We start from the raw sequence: 8,794 nt of genomic DNA, 5'->3' as shown, positions 1-8,794 counted from the left end.
AGTCCCACCTTATGTCAAAGGTTTGTGACAAAGGCAATTCAGCCTGTTAGACAACAATGGCCAAATATTTACATCATTCATTTCACAGATGATGTTTTGATGGCGGGAAAGGACCCCCAAGATTTGCTTTTGTGTTATGGAGACTTAGGAAAGGCCCTGGCTGATAAGGGATTACAAATTGCTTCTGAAAAGATACAAACTCAGGATCCTTATAATTATTTGGGTTTTAGACTCACTGATCAAGCTGTTTTTCCCCAGAAAATTGTTATTCGTAGAGATAACTTAAGGACCTTAAATGATTTTCAAAAATTGTTAGGTGATATAAATTGGCTTCGCCCCTATCTAAAGCTTACTACAGGGGAGTTGAAACCTTTATTTGATATTCTTAAAGGGAGTTCTGATCCCACTTCCCCTAGATCCCTAACCTCAGAAGGATTACTGGCCTTACAGCTAGTGGAAAAGGCTATTGAAGAACAGTTCGTCACTTACATAGATTACTCCCTGCCGCTGCACCTGTTAATTTTTAATACGACTCATGTGCCTACGGGATTGCTATGGCAAAAATTTCCTATAATGTGGATACATTCGAGGATTTCTCCCAAACGTAATATCTTGCCATATCACGAAGCAGTGGCTCAGATGATTATCACTGGAAGAAGGCAGGCATTGACTTATTTTGGAAAGGAGCCAGATATCATTGTCCAGCCTTACAGCGTGAGTCAGGACACTTGGCTGAAACAGCATAGTACAGATTGGTTGCTTGCACAATTAGGGTTTGAAGGAACTATAGATAGCCACTACCCCCAAGATAGGTTGATAAAATTCTTAAATGTACATGATATTATATTTCCTAAGATGAATTCCTTACAGCCTTTAAATAATGCTCTATTGATTTTTACTGATGGCTCCTCTAAAGGGCGAGCTGGATATCTTATTAGTAATCAACAGGTTATCGTAGAGACTCCTGGTCTCTCGGCTCAGCTCGCCGAATTAACAGCAGTACTGAAGGTTTTTCAGTCTATACATGAGGCTTTTAATATTTTTACTGACAGTTTATATGTTGCTCAGTCAGTACCCTTATTGGAAACCTGTGGTACGTTTAACTTCAATACGCCGTCAGGATCTTTATTTTCAGAATTACAAAACATCATTCTCGCCCGGAAAAATCCGTTTTATATTGGCCACATACGGTCTCACTCTGGTCTTCCTGGACCTCTGGCAGAGGGTAATGATCGCATTGACAGAGCTCTAATAGGAGAAGCCTTAGTTTCAGATCGGGTTGCTTTGGCCCAACGTGATCATGAAAGGTTTCATCTCTCTAGACATACCCTAAGGCTCCGACATAAGATCACAAAGGAGCAAGCGAGAATGATTGTAAAACAATGTCCTAAATGTATTACTTTATCTCCAGTGCCGCATCTAGGAGTTAATCCTAGAGGCCTTATGCCTAATCATATTTGGCAAATGGATATAACCCATTATGCAGAATTTGGAAAACTAAAATATATACATGTTTGCATTGATACTTGTTCAGGATTTCTTTTTGCTTCTCTGCATACAGGAGAAGCTTCAAAAAATGTAATTGACCATTGCCTACAAGCATTTAATGCCATGGGATTGCCTAAACTTATTAAGACAGACAATGGGCCATCTTATTCCAGTAAAAACTTTATTTCATTCTGTAAAGAATTCGGTATTAAACATAAAACTGGAATTCCTTACAACCCCATGGGACAAGGAATAGTTGAACGTGCTCATCGCACCTTAAAGAATTGGCTTTTTAAAACAAAAGAGGGGCAGCTATATCCCCCAAGGTCACCAAAGGCCCACCTTGCCTTCACCTTATTTGTCCTAAATTTCTTGCACACCGATATCAAGGGCCAGTCTGCAGCGGATCGCCACTGGCATCCAGTTACTTCTAATTCTTATGCATTGGTAAAATGGAAGGACCCCCTGACTAATGAATGGAAGGGTCCAGATCCAGTTCTAATTTGGGGTAGGGGCTCAGTTTGTGTTTTTTCACGAGATGAAAATGGAGCGCGGTGGCTGCCAGAGAGATTAATTCGTCAGATGAACACAGATTCTGACTCTTCTGGTAAGTATCATTCTAAAGACTAAAATTCCTTTTGTGCTTAGAATTCAGCTGAGAGCGAAAGCTCCCAAAGCTGTTTTCCAGCTACTCTCTGAGCCAGCTCCCAACAGGAGGCCGGAGACTAGCCTCAGCTTTACAATTTGCATTTGAATAAAGTACCTAGACTTCCCGAAAGAAGTTCTGCTTTCCTACTTTCTCACTGTCGAGATTTTGTCTTTCAAGCAGGTAAATCAACATTCTCGAAGTGGACCAGCGGATGTGCATCCCCGCCCCCCTAGAGCACACAGGTAGCTGCTGTTATCTCCTTTCCAAGGACATTTCCAGCACGTGGCTTTCAGTCTGAGTTAAAAATTAGGTTTACCAAGAGGGCTAGAAGAGTAGATATTTCTATATTAATAAAGATTGGTTTTTATTTTGATAGACAGGCTTAGTCCCTTAGCTGACCTCTGGCTTTTCACCCTTGCTGTTACTGCAAGGTGTCCTTAGGCTGTGGAAAAAACAGGGATGAGGAGGAACGACTTCCAGCTCCTATTTTAGCCACAAGTCGTGGTGTTACTAATGACATAATTCTTGCCTAGGTCTTGCTAAATCTGAGGTTGATAATTCTCCTTTAGGAGCTGCACAGCACTCAGAACTGTGCATACTGGTTTGTGATTGTACAAATTCAGTATGGGCATCGCTTGGTGCAGAGGCACTGCAGGGGAAGGTCCAGCTTGACAATTTCTGAGTTTCCTGTGAGATAAACCCGGTTTAAAAGAGGTTGGTATCATATTTTGGTTAAAAATCAAAAATATTTTTCGGCTCTGCCTCACCTCCCCAAAAGATACCCAGAGCCACAGGTGTGGGTCTTATCAGTACCCACGGGAGGAATCGGGTCAATGTCCACCCAAGCCAAGGTTAAAAGCCCACTCATCTACGGATGAGAAAATCATTTGATCACCTCAGTTAAGCATTGCCTTATTTTAACTTAATTAATAAGGGGGAGAGAGATTGGAGACGTACTATTGAAAGGGCAAGCCCTTCACTGCCTTTCACCCAAATAAAAAAGCCAATTGGCCTTGTACTACAAGAGCCGGTCGAACTCCTTCTCCCTGTTTCCCACCTATCATCCAAAAATGCGGAGGTCAACTAGAAAGTTACCTACCAAGTACTAATTAGCATCTTAAAGTCAGAGCCTGCAGCTCCAGGCCTTTCAGTTAGTTGTTTACTAAGAAAGGACAGTCTTAAGCCAGATACAGTTTACCATAAGAAAAGTTAAAGAATCCCAGTGAAGCAAGTTTTTTCTTTAGCCCTAGATTCCAGGCAGAACTATTGAGCATAGATAATTTTCCCCCCTCAGGCCAGCTTTTTCTTTTTTTTTAAATTTTGTTAATAAAAGGAGAAGATGTAGTCTCCCCTCCCCCAGCCTGAAACCTGCTTGCTCAGGGTGGAGCTTCCTGCTCATTCGTTCTGCCACGCCCACTGCTGGAACCTGAGGAGCCACACACGTGCACCTTTCTACTGGACCCGAGATTATTCGGCGGGAATCGGGTCCCCTCCCCCTTCCTTCATAACTAGTGTCCCAACAATAAAATTTGAGCTTTGATCAGAATGAATTTGTCTTAGCTCCGTTTCTTCTTTCGCCCCGTCTAGATTCCTCTCTTACAGCTCGAGTAGCCTTCTCAGTCGATCCGTTCATGTTGCGAGCTGCTGGCGGCCGCAACATAATATCACCATTATTGTTTACTATAGTAAATATATATTCAAATCTCTGTTTGTCTTTATAATATCCTTTCTCATGCCTATCTTTGTTTTCTGGGAATTTATGGTTTTACTTAGCATCATTTTTCTTCTTCTCGGGATATTTCCTTTAGTTTTCCACCTAGTACATACTCCTTAAGATTTTGGTTATATTAAGTGTATCATTTTAAAAAGATGTATGCTAGATGCTCACAGTCATCTATCTATAAGATGGAACACAGGGTCCCAAATGGAGAAGCTAGAGAAAGCACCCAAGGAGCTGAAGGGGTCTGCTACCCTATAGGTGGAACAACAATATGAACCCCAGAGCTCATGACTTTAGCTGCATATGTAGCAGAAAATGGCCTAGTTGGCCATCACTGGGAAGAGAGGCCCCTTGATCTTGCAAACTTTATATGCCCCAGTACAGGGGAATGCCAGGGCCAAGAAGAGGGAGTGGGTGGGTAGGGAAGCAGGGGGTGGGGAAGGTATAGGAACTTTCAGTATAGCATTTGAAATGGATATAAAGAAAATATCTAATAAAAAAATAAAAGCTTATGTTATTTTAAAAAAATAATAAAACGGGACTGTAAGACTGGATCACTATCAGGGACATCAGCCCTCTGCCTGGGCTTAGGACCCACACACCAGGGTGCTACAACAACCAGGTAAACTAAGGATTCTCTGCCACCCATCCAGCAACACAGGCCAGCAGACAGGGATGTGCAGAGAGGCACATGGATAGGGGCGTTTGTACCCAAGGCTTAGACCAGTTATACCGTAGTGATGCAGACTTCAGACCTGTCTCAGCTCCAGGGGAAAACCTTCTCTCCCTCTCCCTCTCCCTCTCCCTCTCCCTCTCCCTCTCCCTCTCCCTCTCCCTCTCCCTCTCCCTCTCCCTCTCCCTCTCCCTCTCCCTCTCCCTCTCCCTCTCCCTTTCTTTCTTTCCTTTGAGTCAGGGTTTCTCTGTGTAGACTTTGCTGCACTAGATTTTAGACCAAGCTAGCCACAAACTCAGATATCCACTAGGATTATATGTACGCACGCACTAACAACTCCCACCACTCTTCCTGCCTTTCTGCACACAGTGGGTTCTGGTTAATGTAGTTCAGACAGTTAGCCATGGATACCAGGGCAGTTGCAGAGATGGACAGTGGAGAAGCAGTGTTAAGGAGTTAACAGGACTCCCTGCAGACTAGATCACAGTACATATGCTCCAGTGTTCCCTTTCCCCGGGAAGCTGCTTCTCGTCTTTCCTTTGAAGTGAAGTGCATCCTCAGTGCCACACCAAAGTCATTTTCTGAGCTGAATCCCGTAATGCATCCCCAAATTTCTCTTAGCATGGGAATGCATAATAGAAAAGTTATTCATGATGACCTCCTGTCTGATGTGTATAACTGAGAAGAGTTTGAATTCTTGAGATCAGTGGTGAAAGGATACTCGATTCCAAATATGTCCTTTCTTTCTTCCTCTATGGTAATTTCCTAACTTTTCTTTGCAAGAAGACCTGTCAAGTATCATTCACACAAAGACCTATAACCTGTTGGGTCTTAAATCCAAGGCAAAAATGTTGAACTAAAGTGTCCATTAATATATCAAACTGGACAGTGGCCTCAGCATCCCTCTGTCCCTTGCTGGCATGCCTCCCTACCTGCAGCCACCCATGCCCCACACTCCCCAGTAAAGGTGATCCCCTGGGCTTTCCTCCTTCCAGCTCCTCTGACCCCTATATAACTCAGTCACTTTTAGCTGTGCTAGTCTCTTGGCTCAGGTGGTCCCTCTAGGTTAGTGGCCCCTGTTTCTCTTTTCAGATCTCCTCTCCTCACATGGCCCAGCTTAGGGTCATGTTCACTCTATAAGGTTTTCTGTCTGGTCTGGAACTCACTGTGACAGGCTAATTTCTAATCCCAAACATCAACTTGCCTCTGCCAGCAGTTCTGTAATTTAGGAGTGTTTCAGCAAGCCCGGCTTTTGGAGCTCAAGGAAATATTGACACATCTATAATCACAACACTCTCCCTAACAGATTGAGTGTAAGGCTCCATCTGGGGAGGTGTGTCCACTTCCTGGCGCTTGATCACGTCTGAACTACATTGTCCAGAAGACATTGCACCGAAAAAAGCCAATGAAAATAGGCGCGTTAGTGACAACAAAAGGACGCTGGGCGGGACTTTCGGCTTTGCATGCAGGAGGTTCTTTGAAACTTTCTGGATCTGTCAGTCTGCTTCACAGAAAACTAGTTTTATCAGTATTGGTCATGGCAGAAAAACGGTAGAGTTGAGGCGTTTTTCCTCCGTCATGGAGATGGAGCTGAGGTTTTTCGACAGCCCGTGTGATCTAATTCAAGCTTCGAGGAGGGATGGCCACATCCCAGGGACCGGCTGGCCAGTGGAGCCCAATGGTGATTGTGGAGACTGCGGGTGGAGCCCTGCCCCAGGTGAGTGCCTAGTGATCGCCCACCTACCTGAGTTCTAGAGCAATGAGATCTGGGTCAGGAGCCAACAGGGTAGACTCCCATGTCCCCGACTGTTGGGCAACGGTGGACGAAATTATGGTAGTTGGGTTGTTTTGTTTTGTTTTGGTTTGGTTTTGTCATCTGTGTGCTTGAGCCATCCCCTCTGACTCAGTGTGGTGGACTGTACCTCTCAAGGCTTGTGGGAGGGCCTGAGCTCTACTGGCATTAGATGAGGGAAAGGGCTCAGTGAACCTAAGGACCTGACTTTTGTATAGAGAGATTCTGGTGGCCAAGAAGATTTGAACAGGTGAGAGATTCCATCTAGTCAGTTTTCCGAGCATGGGGTGGGGGTAATATGGGTGTAGGCAGAGACCTGTGAATCCTTGGGTAAATCCTGTGCACTCATGTTTGAGTTGGAATGCAAGCTGTAGCAGGGGTGGGGGAGTTTTAGGGTGGGTGATGGTGGCGTTCAGATCTTTGATGGAGTTATTTTATTCTCTCTGTATGCCCCTCTCCCCCACCTCCTTCCCTCCTCCACCGCCCCCAGGAGGCCTGGTGGGCTCCTGCTCTCCCTCCCTTCCTCTCCCCTTTCCACTCTCTCCTCTTCCCTCTTCCTTAACCCCTCTCCCTATTCCTTTGCCTCTCTCCCTCCCCCTCCCCCTCCCCCTCTCCCTTTCCCCTCCTTCTCCCTCAGACTGGGCCTCTCTATGTAGTCATGGCTGTCCTGTCTCTCTATGTACCAGGGTGTCTTCAAACTCAGAGAGATTCTTCTATCTCTAACTCAAAAGTGGTTAGATTAAAGCACCTTTTGTTATATTTTTACTTTATTTATTTTCTTTTGATCTAGGCTCAAACTCACTGTTTACACCACACTAGCCTCAAATTCACAGAGATTTGCCTTCTTGTGGGTTAGGGTCGCCTTTGGTAAGGGCTGCCAACTGAACTCTGGTTCATGGTGGAAGAGCCCTAATCGGAGCCAACCACTCCTACCTTTCCAATGAGTTTTAAAAACTTAGCCATCAGGATGTGCTGCTGAACTAAGTGTAGCTGTGAGGGAAAATTAAATTAAAAATAATTTTATTTTTTAAATAATATTACTAAATTATATTAGTAATTAAAATTAATATTACTAACTTTTAAATACTACTGAAAGATTTTACAATTCTATGATTGCATTCAGCATTTGAGTAGTCTGCCTTGTTATTAGCTATCCTCCCTCTCCCCATTGACACTCCCCATGACTCTAGCTGGCCTATATACATCGTGTTGGCCTCAGATGCACAAAAGTCTGCCTGCTTCTGCCTTGCAAATGATGTGTAAAGGCTAATTCCAAAGTCTTAATTCAATGTGGGTAGAGAAAACTACATTTTGAAATCATATGTACCCATTTGTGAAACTTTTGAAAGAAGCATTAGTCATGTGCTCAGGAAGAGCCTGTACCAAACACTTGACACATAGGACTGAGGTGGAGACTGCGATTCTCTTTTGTTTGTTTTTTAAAATTTTATTTATTTTATGTATATAAGTACACAGTTGCTATCTTCAGAAACACCAAAAGAGGGTGATCTCTCCAGAACAATGAGTCTCTTTTTGGAATAGGAAGGTATGTTAGTTTTAATGAGAACAGTTTCCATAGGCTTAGATATTTGAATGCTTAGTCCCCAGGGTGTGGAACTGTTTGAGAAGAATTGGGAGGATTAGGAGGTAAGATATTGTTGGTGGAAGGGCGTGGCTGGGAGTGAACTTGGAGGTTTCAGAAGCCCACACCTACTCCAGTGCGTGTGTGTGTGTGTGTGTGTGTGTGTGTGTGTGTGTGTGTGTGTTTGTGTCTGCTGCCTGTAGATCAGAATGTAAAGACTTCAGGTATTGCCCTGGCCTCTCTTCTCCCCAACAAGCTCGTTCTGGACGAACACTCTGAAACTGTTAGCTACCACCCAGTTAAATGCTTTCTTTTAATTGTAAGAATTGCCTTGGCCAAGGTGTCTCTTCAGGGCAATAAAACAGTAAATGAGACAGGCTGCCCTGCTTATCTTCAGGTAACAAACTGAAGAGATTGATTCTTTGTCCAAGGTCACCCAGTAAGAGACACCATTAAGAGATGGAGCGCAGTGGGTACCTGACTGCATGTATGAGAGGGGACTTGGGTGAACCTTTGAGATACCAACACTCTTGCTTATTACTCACAACCTTGTTTTTCTACAGGTTTCCCAGTATTCAGTGAAACCTGCTAACCAGAAAAAGTGGAGGGTGCCCAAGAATCACATCCTCACTTAACACATAAGTGACCTCTGGGACTGTGGTGTCCTGGGACTCTGTGCTGGAATTGTCTCTGTCCTTCCATTGGATTTCCCTGGCACATGCTCAGAATGAAAGGTCCCCACGTCCACAGCAGGGATTACACGGACAGACTTCCCTTTATGGTAACCATTGGCTGAAGATTCAAAGGTCTTAAAGCTCCATTAATGACATTAGACCACGCCTGGAAGTTAGATAAGCTGGGGATAATTAGAAATGCTCAGGCATGCATGA

The sequence above is a fragment of the Mus musculus genome, chromosome 7, assembly GCF_000001635.26.
Source record: "Mus musculus strain C57BL/6J chromosome 7, GRCm38.p6 C57BL/6J".
NCBI classification, from domain to species: domain Eukaryota; kingdom Metazoa; phylum Chordata; class Mammalia; order Rodentia; family Muridae; genus Mus; species Mus musculus.
This window is presented reverse-complemented; position numbering follows the sequence as displayed.